The sequence below is a fragment of the Onychomys torridus genome, chromosome 17, assembly GCF_903995425.1.
Source record: "Onychomys torridus chromosome 17, mOncTor1.1, whole genome shotgun sequence".
Lineage (NCBI taxonomy): Eukaryota > Metazoa > Chordata > Mammalia > Rodentia > Cricetidae > Onychomys > Onychomys torridus.
Genome location: NC_050459.1, coordinates 38548793 through 38561951, shown reverse-complemented (window position 1 = coordinate 38561951; position 13159 = coordinate 38548793).

Below are 13159 nucleotides of genomic sequence, written 5' to 3'. Positions count from 1 at the left end.
GCGTGAGGACCAGGAACTAGAAAAGTTAAGCATGTAGTTAGTTAAGCATTTGGTTGGTTAAGCGTTCAGGCTTTGGAGCAACACAGCTCAGCTGAGATTCATGTGGAGGAGGACTCAGAAGCTTCCAGCCTGAGGAAACAGGATCCCCTGAGGAACTAGCAAGGTGAGATAGCTGTTGCTTGTTCTGCTTCTCTGATTTTCCAGCATTCACCCCAATAACTGGCCTCGGGTTTGTTTTATTAACAAGTACCTTTAAGATTCATGCTACATTTTTTATTTCTTTGTGCAGTATTTTTTTAATTGTTAAGGCACTGGATCAAGAGTGAGAGGGCCTGGGATTCAATTCTGCAGGAACTTCAATTTGATTTTTCTCTATAAAACGTTGAGAGTAGTGACTGCTCACCTGCATCAGCATTGTCCATGGTGTTGATTCAGATAATGTGTAAGGAAGCATTCTGAAATTTCAAAGTGTTAAAATGGAAAGAGCACTATCTCTTCCTTCAAAACTTTAACCACAGTTTTTCATGTCTGCTGGACCAAAAAAGTGTTGAATTATTTCCTTCTGCTTGGAGATGTTATATATCAAAAATTTCTATTCATAGACACATTAAAGTTTGAATAAACTTACAGTGGTATTCTATTCTTTTAAAAGAGGCCATTATGTCAGCTGGCTAACCCATCTCTTAGTGCTTCCAAAGACCCAGAGTTTGAAATATTCTTTTAAAGAAGTGTGGCTTACCATAGAGTTTGGGGTAGAGCTCTGTCTCTATCCTATTTCAAAATCACTGGGAGTTTAGGTGATAATTTTAGGAAAAGTTTCAAAAACACGTTGCTGTGGGATGTTCTGTGTATTAAATGTGTTGCTCTGATTGGTTAATAAATAAAACACTGGTTGTTCAGTAGCCAGGCAGGAAGTGTAGGCAGGACAAGGAGAGAGAAGAATTCTGGGAAGTGGAAGGCAGAGTCAGAGAGACGCTGCCACCCACCACCATGAGTAGCAACATGTAAGATACTGGTTAGCCACAAGCCATGTGGCAAGTTATAGATTTATAGAAATGGGTTAATTTAAGATAGAAGAACTAGATAGCAAGAAGCCTGCCATGGCCATACAGTTTGTAAGCAATATAAGTCTCTGTGTGCTTACTTGGTTGGGTCTGAGCAGCTGTGGGACTGGTGGGTGAGAGAGATTTGTCCTGACTGTGGGCCAGGCAGGACTGAAGAAAACTTCAGCTACAACATGTAAAAGATCCCAAGATCCAAGCCAGGCCTTCAGGTTATCACAAACAAGAGTGACATCTTCAGATTTACTCACGCCATCTCCAGGAAGAATGGCAGCTTCCACACTCCCATTTCAGTTCTATCCTTATTCATCTTTTGGGTCTGACAAGCTTTGTAAAAGGTGGTAGAAGACCAAGAAGGGAAGGAAGCAGGATTGGAAATCACGTGGAGATTGAAAAACCAAGAATCTGCCCAGTCCTGTAGAGGTGTTTGATGGGACTGATGACCTAAGGAGTTGGTCCCAAGTTAGCAAGTGGGTAGGACTTCGCTTGAGCACAGAACAAGGAACAACTGATTCTTAAACCTTGGGACTCTGTGATTCACATGTTATCACTGAAGTGGAAGATGAAAATAGGCAATTATAAAAAATATCAACTGATACTGCTGAGTGGCAGCCTCCGGTCAAAAGCACCCTTCAAAGGAGGTAGTAACTGGCCCATCTACTGTCATTTTCTTTTCATAGTGAGCCAATGCAATGGACCCTCTTTATATTTTCATTTTCCATTTAAAGACACCGAGACCCAGAAACTTGAAGTAACTTTCCCAGAGCCACAGGACTAATAACTTAGTAGAACAGGGACAGAAGTCAGGCAATTATATTCCTTAGTTCTTACCCATAGACTGTCATTCCATAGATGGGCCAGAGCTTGGACTCTGTCACCCACACAGGATACACTGAAGCCATTCTTCTGTCCCCATAAAACAATGGCCAGTCAGTGGAAAAGTCACTTGGAAGGGCACTGAACATTTTTTTTTTTTTGACATTTCATCAAATGCTTAGTGGTACAAACTAGCTAAAACATTAAGTCAGAAGAAAGATGCATTATTGGAAGGGACACTGTCAATCTGAATAATAGCATTCTATAAATGTTATATTAAAGGAGCAAAAAAGGAAAGAGTTATAAGTTTTTAGAGATGTATTTATTTACATATATGGGTATTTTTCTCGAATATATGTCATTGTACAATGTGAGTGCCGTCTATAAGCCAACGTGGGGGATCTCGGAAGAAGTCAATCCTGCTGACACCTGAACTCCTGAGCTGTACAAAGCAAGGCTGTGGTGTCCAAACCACCTCCTTGATTGTAGCTAGAGTTTTCCTGCCTGGCCCACAGTCAGGACAAATCTCTCTTACCCGCCAGTCCCACAGTCGCTCAGACCCAACCAAGAAAGCACACAGAAACTTACATTGTTTAGAAACTGTATGGCTGTGGCAGGCTTCTTGTTATCTGCTTCTTCTATCTTAAATTAACCCATTTCTGTTAGTCTATACTTTGCCACATGGCTTGTGGCTTACCAGTGTCTTTCATGTTGCTTTTCATGGCAGCGGCTGGCGGTGTCTCCCCAGCCTTCTACTTCCCAGAATTCTCTTCTCTCTTGTCCTGCCTATACTTCCTGCCTGGCCACTGGCCAATCAGAACTTTATTTACACAGAGCGATATCCACAGCACTTCCCCTTTTCTTTTTTCTTTTTTTAAGGAAGGTTTTAACTTTTACATAGTACAATTACATATAACAAAACAATTATCAAGCAAGAATTACAGTTACAATATTAAAGAGGATATCCTATCTATCTTATGTTTGTTAGTCTAAGGTTTTATATCTAACTTATCTTTTATCATAACTGAGGAAATTATAACTACCTAGTCTTCAACCACATCAAAGACCTCAGAAGGATATAATATTATCTGAGAACCTGGGATAGGGATGAAAGCAACTTTCGGGAGTCTTGTAGGGTAGACAGAGACAGCTGGCAGCCTGGACAGTCACCTAATGTTCCTCTGTAAAGTTGTGGCATTTGTCTTCAGCCCACAGGGCTAGAGTCTCTCAGTCACTTCTCTCAGTGTCCTGTAGAATGTCTGGCAGTTTCCTCTGTGAAGCAGGAACCTGAACGACCATTTTGAAAGCAAAGTTCAGTGGTCACCTTTCTATGGGTCCTGCATGTCCAGGTGATCGAGCAGTCCAGGCAAGAACAGTTTCTTGCCCAAATGACTATTTTTGCCAAGGTGAAGATAAAATATGAAGTGTCTTCAATGCCCATCCTCCTCTCTGAAGTAAATTGGTGCTGCCAGGAGCAGACATGTCTCACTGTCCAGAAAGTCTAAATTTTAAAAGTATTTTAAATGCCATATTCTGTAGGTCTTTGAAGTATTTGAAGATTACCTATCTATCTGAAATATCTCTATGTATACCTAGAAGACTTAACTAACATGGCTACGAGTATGATTATTACAGATGATTAATTATTAATCTATTTTTAATTATCCATTTCAATTTAAAATGAGCTATACAAACATAATACCTTAAACACGATTAGAAATATACACACGATTAGAAATATAACAAAATTAACTTTAAGTTTGTATCAATAGACTAAAATCTATACCAATGTAAAACATTTTAAACAAGTTGTTGCTCTTTAGAAGTAAGTTCCTTAATCTACCCTTTCATCCTATTATATCTGTATCATATCCCCATTTCTTCTTTAGAAAGAGATCTCATTTATAATCAAACTGCTTTAAAGAAAAATATTGGTTTTTCTCTGTCCCACACCAGAGGGCTCTTCTGACTTGGGACACAAGAATCTCTTAACCATTTCTTTTAGCAATATGTCTGGGTTTAGAGAAGGAGTGAGCCAATTCCATCTCCAAAGCAAGCTTGATAATTTTGGGAATGTGGGCATAGTTTCTCTTACTACTTCCTGCTGGAGCGGGCTGCTGTATCTTATGGGGACACAAAGAAAATTTTAGGATTATGGAGTAGTCCATTAGGGTGAACCTCTGAGCCAGTTGCCTTGAAAGCATTCTGGATGTTGGATCATCTGGGCCATGGTGTCATCAGAGACCTTTCAGGTGGTCTTGGCTGATCAAACCTGATGTATCTTAATCTGGAACAAATCCACAGCCTCTGGCTTTCTGTGGAAACAAAAGCAGAGACTCCTTTCCAAAGTAACATATCCTTATATCCAAATTTTGAAGTCAAGCTACCTTTAAAATTTACATATTTATTTAACTCAACAGCTTTTACGATCAAATCTTTTTCTGTAGTTAAAAGTCCCAAAGACAAGACAAACCAGATTCTCTGTGTAGTATCCATCTTTGTAAGACTGAAACGCCTCTGTGGCTTCTGGCTCTGCCCACCTCAGCTTCCCAACATGGCGGTGGTACAGTTTACCACCAGCTCTGGGTCTGGAGCCATGTGTACCATCAATTATCAGAAGCAGTTCTATCAAAGCAGTGCATAGCCCAGAAACTTTTTTTTTTTTTAACTAGCAAAGGCTAAATCTACCACGCAGCAGAGTAAAGTGCCACTTGTAGACTCCTCATTCCCGCCACACTGCAGGTCAGACGCACACGCCAGGAACCCGCCATAGTAGCTCAAACCGGCAGGCTGCCTCTAACTTGAGAGAGACAACTAGGAAGCTGTTTTTAGCTCCGTTTTAGAATCTTTTTTCTCAGGTTTTAGGTGGAAACTCTTGCCAACATGTTGGGCGCCATTTGTAGTTAGAGTTTTCCTGCCTGGCCCACAGTCAGGACAAATCTCTCTTACCCGCCAGTCCCACAGTCGCTCAGACCCAAACAAGAAAGCACACAGAAACTTACATTGTTTACAAACTGTACGGCAGTGGCAGGCTTCTTGTTATCTGCTTCTTCTATCTTAAATTAACCCATTTCTGTTAGTCTATACTTTGCCACATGGCTTGTGGCTTACCAGTGTCTTTCATGTTGCTTTTCATGGTGGCAGCTGGCGGTGTCTCCCCAGCCTTCTACTTCCCAGAATTCTCTTCTCTCTTGTCCTGCCTATACTTCCTGCCTGGCCACTGGCCAATCAGAACTTTATTTACACAGAGCGATATCCACAGCACTTGATGGTATTTCTTGTGTCAGCCCTAGACTCTAAGAGAAGAGCCAAATACATTTTCCCATCAAGAAGTGTTCTTTCTCTTAGAAAAGAAATCACTGTAAGCCTGTCTGGCTAAGAAAAACTCAATAGTGACATAGGCCTTGAACTAGTCTTTGAATAATAAGACAGACTTGCAGGCAGAAAAGACGGGATGCTTAAGTTTATCCCTTTAGTGGGGTACCACTGAAAGTCTGCACTAAATTCTTCACACATGCTATGATTTTTAAGTTCTCCATTCTACTGACCAAGTTTCAAACATTAAAGATTTATGTTCTCATATATATTAGGATAGATTCCCTATAAACTTTGATCATTTTTTTTCCTGTTTTCGTCTTTTTCTCTGTGGTGGTTGATCTCAAGTGTCAAGTTGTTGAGAACTAGAATCTTCTGAGAAATGAGCCTCTGGGGATGAAGGCAGGAGATTATCTTGATCAGGTTAATTAGCAGCTTCTGTGGGCACCATGCCCTGAGCTGGGGCTCTGGGTTGTACAAGGAGGGATAAATGAATGAGCCCAAGCATTCATCACTACAGCTTTGTGGTCGTGGATCAAAAATGACCTCAAGTTCACACATCTGTGACTTCCCTGCCATGATGGACCATAACCTTGAACTATGAAAATAAACCCTCTCACCCTTAAGTTGCTTTTCTTGGGGTATTTTGTCACAGAGACAAGAAAAGTGAAAAAAAAATCTATTCTGTCTAAAATATACAGATATAGTAAAGTCATCACTGAGTGGAGATTTAGTCTTAGAGCTGTAGAATCTGAGACAGAGGGATTTCCATGAGTTAAAGATCAGTCTGGGAGATAGTAAGTTCCAGATCTTCCTAGACTACAAAGCAAGAACATGTCTCAATAAAGAAAAAGAAAAGAAAAGAAAAAAAACTCAGAGTAGAGATGGATGCAATAGAAAACAAATATAAAGTAGAGAAAGTTAACAAAGCAAAAAAATTGATTTTTAAAGAATAAAAAGCTCCCAAATTTGGCAAATCCTTGTAGGAATGGTCAAGAGTAAAGGGTAGCCTGGGGAAGGGGGGATTCAGAGAGCAAAGTGCTTGTCACTAAAACCTGATAACCTGAGTTCAGATCCCAGAACCCAGATAAAGGGCAGACACGGTGGTGCACAGAGCTGGAATCCCAACACCTGGGCAGGGAGGTGGAGGTGAAGACAGTACACTCACTAGAAGCTCCAGGGACAGGTAGGGTAAAGAACAAGAGATCTTGTCTTTGATGGAATGTGAGAAGTAACACCAGAATTTCCTCTGATCTTCACATACATACACATACAAACACATACACACACACACAAACACACACATACAAACACATACATACACTCAAATACACATACATATGCACACAAACACACACATACACAAACACATATACACATATATACATGCACACATATGCACACAAACACATACACACATGCATCCATGTCACTCACACACACATGGCATGTTCTTCCATAGACATGCATTAAAAAAGATTAAAAGTATAAGCAAAACATAAAAATAAAATAATTTTTAATTTTTTAAAAAAGAAAGCAAAATTACCTGAATATTTGAAAATCAGCCAGTTATGACACAACATATAAAAAAATACAGGGAGAATGTGTATACTATATATATTGAAAATATATACTATATACATATTGTAATTTGGAAACCAACTTAAGATTTTTAAAAAGAAACTTAAAGACTCTGAAACAGAGGAAATTTTTTCAATCTGACATAAGCTATCTTCTGTGGATGAATATCAAGTGCTCTTGGTATCACTTGTTGAAGAGGATGTCTTTTCTCCAGTATGTATTTTTTGCCATCTCAGTCAAATACCAGATGTAGTATTGTGCATCTATGGTTGTGTGCGTTTGTGTTTTTGTGTTCTGTTTTGTTCCACTGATCTGTACTAGTTTGGTGTTGCTACCATGCTGTTTGTATTACTACAGCTCTGTAATGAATCTTGAAATCTAGAATGGTGAGATATCCACTATAGTCCTTTTTGCTCAGGATTGCTTTGGTTATCCTTGGTCTTTTGTGGTTTCATATGAATGTTAGGATTTGTTTTTCTATTTCTGTGAAGAATGCTGTGTGTATTTTACCAGTTTGGTTGTTGTGGAGGCCCACAAAGGTTTCCTAGTGAGATCTGAGCTTGCTTTACCCAGCAGAGCTGCATTAGAGGATTGCTTGACCACGTGTATGGTTACCAGGTGATTGGAAGGGTCTGCACTTGGCTGTGCTAGGGGGAGATCTTTTGCTCCACCCCTTGGCATTCCTATAAAAAGCCCTTTAGAAGAGACAGAAGGGGCTAGTGGATATTGATCCAGGCCCTCCTGAGGCTATCCTGTGTTTCTATCTGTTTCTCTCCCCTCTGTCCTTCTATCTAATATCTCTTATCCCTCACTCCTCAAGAGTACCCTGTCATAAAACGTGGGGGCCAATCTCCCAGCTGGGCTCCCACGGGTTATATAATACAAATGGTCAGCCTTGGAAGTATGTATGTACAAGAACATTATATGGAATGAATGAGTTTTGTGTGTGGTTTTGTGTGTGTGTGTGTGTGTGTGTGTGTGTGTGTGTAACAACAAAAACAATTTAAGAAAAAGAGGCACCATAATTTGAAAGATAAAGGGCACATGGGAATGTAGTTGGAGAGCTTCTCTCCAGGGGCCACCAAGCCCCTGCAGTCCCTCAACCCATGCATAAAATTACAACTTAGTATATATACATATATAATATCTTAGATAGGATATATTAAGTATTAGACTCAGGTTCTTTAGGATAGGACACCTTTTGGAATGATCTTTGTAACACGCCACCTACCCATGCCCTAGACTTCCCTGGATTTTACTATGTGTTTTTTGCTTGATATTGTTTGTACTTATTGTAATTCCAACTTATCTAGGTCATTATCCCTCATTACTCCTGGACAATATTTGATAACCATCTCTTTGTATATAGTCTTATATTAGGTTAGAACTTTCTTATTTAGACAAAAGGGGGAGATGTAGTGGATAGCCATCCCAGCATTGGCCTGGAAGTTCCAACCCCCATTGAAGCTTCGGTAATGGTCACGCCCACAAGGCAAGGCGGAGGAGAAAGCGAGAGACCAAAGATCGGGAAGAGGTCTCTCTCTTGGTTCCCGGACTCTGGACGCTGGAGGTAGACCAAGCAGAGTTCTCCAGAGAACACGGCCGGACTGCACTATACCCTTGCCAGACCCTGTAACCTACCCCCTCATTTGTAAGTACCCCACAAAATAAACCTCCCTTTTAACTACGTGGAGCGGCCTTAATAATTTCACCAATATAAAATAATCACACAGACACTTACATTATTTAAATTGCTTGGCCATTAGCTCAGGCCTACCATTGTCTAGCTCTTACTCTTATATTTAGCCCATTTCCATTAATCTATATTTTGCCACATGGCTCCTGACTTACCAGTACCTTACATCTTCCTTGTCATGGTGGCAGCTGGCAGTATCTCTCTACCCAGCCTTCCATTTCCCACATTTCTCTCTCTCTTGTCCCGCCTATACTTTCTGCCTGGCCACTGGCCAAAAAGCATTTTATTTATAAAGAGCGATATCCACAGCATGGGAGGGCTTGGAGGGAAGAAAGGGAAGGATTTGATGTAATTTTATTACAATCCCATGTGCTAGTGTCTTCCCCATTTCTTTATTTTCAGAGATTTAAAGTTTACAACGAAGAGTTCTTTTATAAACGTAGTTGGGTTTATTCATAGATCTTTACACTTTTAGATGCTACTGTGAGTGGGAGTATTTCCATAATCTAATTCTCAGTGCATGTTACTGGTGTATAGGTATACTGATTTTTGTAACTTGATTTTGTGTCCTGCCACTGCTGAAATGTTGATTGATTCTAGAAAATTTCTGATGGCATTTTTGAACCCATTATGTATAGTATCATATCATCTGAAAACAGATAAATTTGCTTCTTTTCCTATTTAATGCCCTTTAATTTCCTTCTAATTTCTTATTATTGTAGTTAATTCTTCAAGTACTATATTTTGTAGCAGGTGTCTTGTTCCTGGTTTAAATAGAATTTCTTTGAGTCTGAAAACTGTTTTTCAAAGTAATACATTGATAAAGGCACTAGCAAATGGGAAAATGCACAATAATCATGGATCCGGAGGCTGAATGACAGGTAGATGAGTTTGCCCCCAAATCACTCCATCAGAAATAATAAGGTATCAGTATTCTGGAAACTCTGAAGTGTGGAATAGAAGCAGGGAGTAATTGTAGCACTTTAAATATCAAGCCAAAACACTTTTCAAAAAGCTCCCCAGAAGGCCACCTGGCCATCCAAAGAAATCTCTACTTTTGTCATAAAAATTGATTTGGACACCTCATATGCTGAAGCTGATTCCTTTTCAGCTTCTGTGAAGGAGAACTTTAAATGTTTATGTATTGTTTGATAATTTCATGTATGAATACGACGTACTTCGCTCATTTATATTCTCTGCTCCCTTCCAGCGCCTCCCAGATCCTTCTCCCAACATCTCCCTCCTAACTTCACATCTTCTGCCTTTTTATTCCATCCCAGCCCCAGTCCATTTAGTACTGTCCGTATGCTCTTGGGTGCTGGGTGTCACCCACTGGAACATGAACTGTGGGGCATTTACCCACCAACCCCACAGCTCCCCAGAGTTTTCTTGAGTGTGAGCAGCAGGAAATATTAGATAGAAGAACTTATATTGCGGAGAAAAACAGATAGAAAATAAAGGATAGCCTCGAGAAGGCCTGGAACCTTTTCCAGCAGGCCCCGACTGTCTCTGCCCCAGGGTATTTATAGAGATGCCAAGGGGTGGAGCAAAAGACCTCCTCCCCCAGCACAGCCAAGTGCAGACCAATTCAGACACCTGCACTCAGAGCCATGGCCCTAATCATCCTCTACGCGGACCTGCTGGGTAAAGCCACCGAGGAACCCGAAAACGGGCTCCCACAATGAACAACTGACCCTGCACCACACTGATGAAGAAAACTAACTCTCCCTCCTCCCAGTGACAATCAATTAGGAGTGGAGCTTCATGAGCGGTTGACAGCCTGATCTTGTGCTTCATAAGACATTAACTGTATGTTAATATAGGACCGTTCTCCTGCTCTATTGCTTTCTCTAGCGACTATTGAAGGCCATGTTGTTCATTTCACCTTTGATTTTTTATTCTGTCATTTTTGGGGTCTTCCCATTATTAGGTTAAGTAAAACTTTACCATAAGCTTTTTACCTATCTGAGAATTAGGGGCTAAAGAAAGAGAGAACCACAATGCTTTATAGAGGCCCTGCTGACCTATGTCCATTGCATAATGAACAACCCAAGTAGAGATCAGGCATGAAATGTCAAGACTCACCCAATGCTTTTGGGGTTTTCCCTAGCTAAGGGCTACTACTGCTGTGATGAAACACCCTGACCAAAAGCAAGTTGGGAAGGAAAGGGTTCATTTTGCTTACATTTCCATTTCATAGTCCATTACTGAAGGAAGTCAGGGCAGGAACTCAAAAAGAGCAGGAACACAAAGGCAGGAGTTGATGCAGAGGCCATTGAAGAGTACTGCTTATTGATTTGCTCCTCAGAGAGCTTGCTCAGTTTGCTTTCTTATAGAACCACTAGCATGGGGTGGCCCCACCCACAGTGGACTGGGACCTTTTTCATCAATCACTAAGTAAGAAAATGCCCTACCAGCTTTCCTATAGTTTGATCTTACAGAGGCATTTTCTCAATTGAGGCCCATTCCTTTCCAATAACTCTAGCTTCTATCAATCTGACACCAAACCAGCCAGCACAGGGTCCTTTATTTCCCTGGCTTCCCCTCCTCATGCTGTGACAAGAAGCTGATGAAATGTCTGATGAGACCAGCAGAAATAACCACCCTCCAGTCCTAATCAATAGCTGATAATAGAAGACAAACTGGACACTTGAAAGCAATAAGAAATCATATTTATCTTTATACATGTGTTCATACCAACTTGCACATATAACTTTTATCAAAACAAAACACATACCATCAAAGATTGCCCTGTAATTCATCCTTGACAGCCACAGGGTACATACATAAGTAAAAACATGCAATTAGATAATGGGCGTATTTTCAGAAATATGAAGTTAACATTAAAGGGCTTCTGAAGGTTTTATTCAAATGTGTACAGACTACAAGAAAAACAATGGCAAGAACAAAATAATAACAGAGCTCAGATTAATATTGTGTGTTGAGCTACTCTGAATTATCTAAACATTATTGAAGTAAACATGGACCCCATAGCTCAATGGCCACAGAGTTAATGGAAAAACCTCTACTAGTCATTCCCTACAATATAAATGCACTCATTGACCTGATTCTTAGTCCCACATTGTAAGCACTGAAGCTCATCAGGCATTGTGTTTAGCAGTCTGTTGACCATCATCACAGAAATGAAAGGCACCTCTAATTTTGTTTTATTCAAAACAGTTTCTTCACTTCATGTTACTAAATTAGATATCATTATACCAAACACTGAAATGTGAGAGTTCTATCAGAAACTGGAGCACCAGATTGATACAAGAAAAGACATGGCCAGTGTCTGATGTCTAAAGCAATAGTGATGAATTAGTTTTTAATGAATATTTTATTCATAGACTTCCTGAACTGAGTATACAAAAAAAGTCCTCATTATAAAGATACTATTTCCTGGAAATATGCCATTATTTTATCATTAAAACAATATGTATACAAACATACCAAAAGTTGGTTTACCATTCATCTTTTGTTCTTTGATAAAATAAGCTCTCATTTACTGTTAATGTAAACATTGATGACAAATAAAGCCACTTGCAATTATCCTGTAAATCTTCAGGAACACACAGTCACAGATTTCTAAATGTTTGTGGCCAATAGCCAAGACCTGCAGAGAGCACAGCAATTCCACTGTGCAGGAATCATTCACAATCGGAGCTGCTCTGTTCTCAAACATAAAAGTCAAAGAAAGTAAAAGTACGATAGAAGAAGAAATTTTGTGAGCTTTTATTTATTTATTTTTTTAAAGGAAAATGTTGCTTGGAGATTGTGTGGCAAAACAGTAGTGGTGCTGGCATGTAACTCCAGCTACCCTGGAGGCTAACTCTGAAGGATCCACAAGTTCAAAGCCTGCATGGGTTACGTAGTAGGTTCAAGTCCAGTGTGGGCAGCTTGGTGAGATACTATCAAAATAACAAGTGAGGGGGAGGGGGCTGGGAACATAGCTAATCTGTGTTTGCGTAAAATTTGAAAAGCCCTGGGTTTAATCCTCAGTAATACAAACACATATACCACACTCACACACAACACACACATACATACACACACATACACACACACACACACACACACACACACACACACACACACACAAGATTATTATGCTCAGGAAATTCATAATACATAATAACTGGGTGTTTTAAGTGGACTGAAAATATATCTACTACATTCCAAATGGGTCTGCTTGTTCATGGTGAAATATTTGGTGACAGCATCAGAGGCAGTCCAAAAAATAATCAAAACTATTATTTATTATGACCTTCAGAATGAGTGTGCTTACTCAATAAGCAATTATGAATTTAATATTTAAGATTGATTACCCTATCCAAAATCTGCCAAGAATACGTAAAAATCTGAAGATATATTAGGGGGAAATGCATTGCTTAAACATGTAAATTATTTACACACATACACACATGTACATATTTAGTAACACAATGTGCAACTGGGAAAATGAGATTATTCCCCTCAAATTGCAGTATCTGTTAAGTCATTTCTGAGCAAATGATGGTGTTTTTTATATGACAATGAAGACACTCTATATACTATAGAACTGCCAGTTAGCTCAATAGTTCAGAGCATGGTGTTCATGTAGACGTTGTGGTATGTCCTGATATTATGTTACACATTATTTTGACCATTTAAATTATATTTGGATAAGAAGGAGAAGTTTTGGACATCAAAC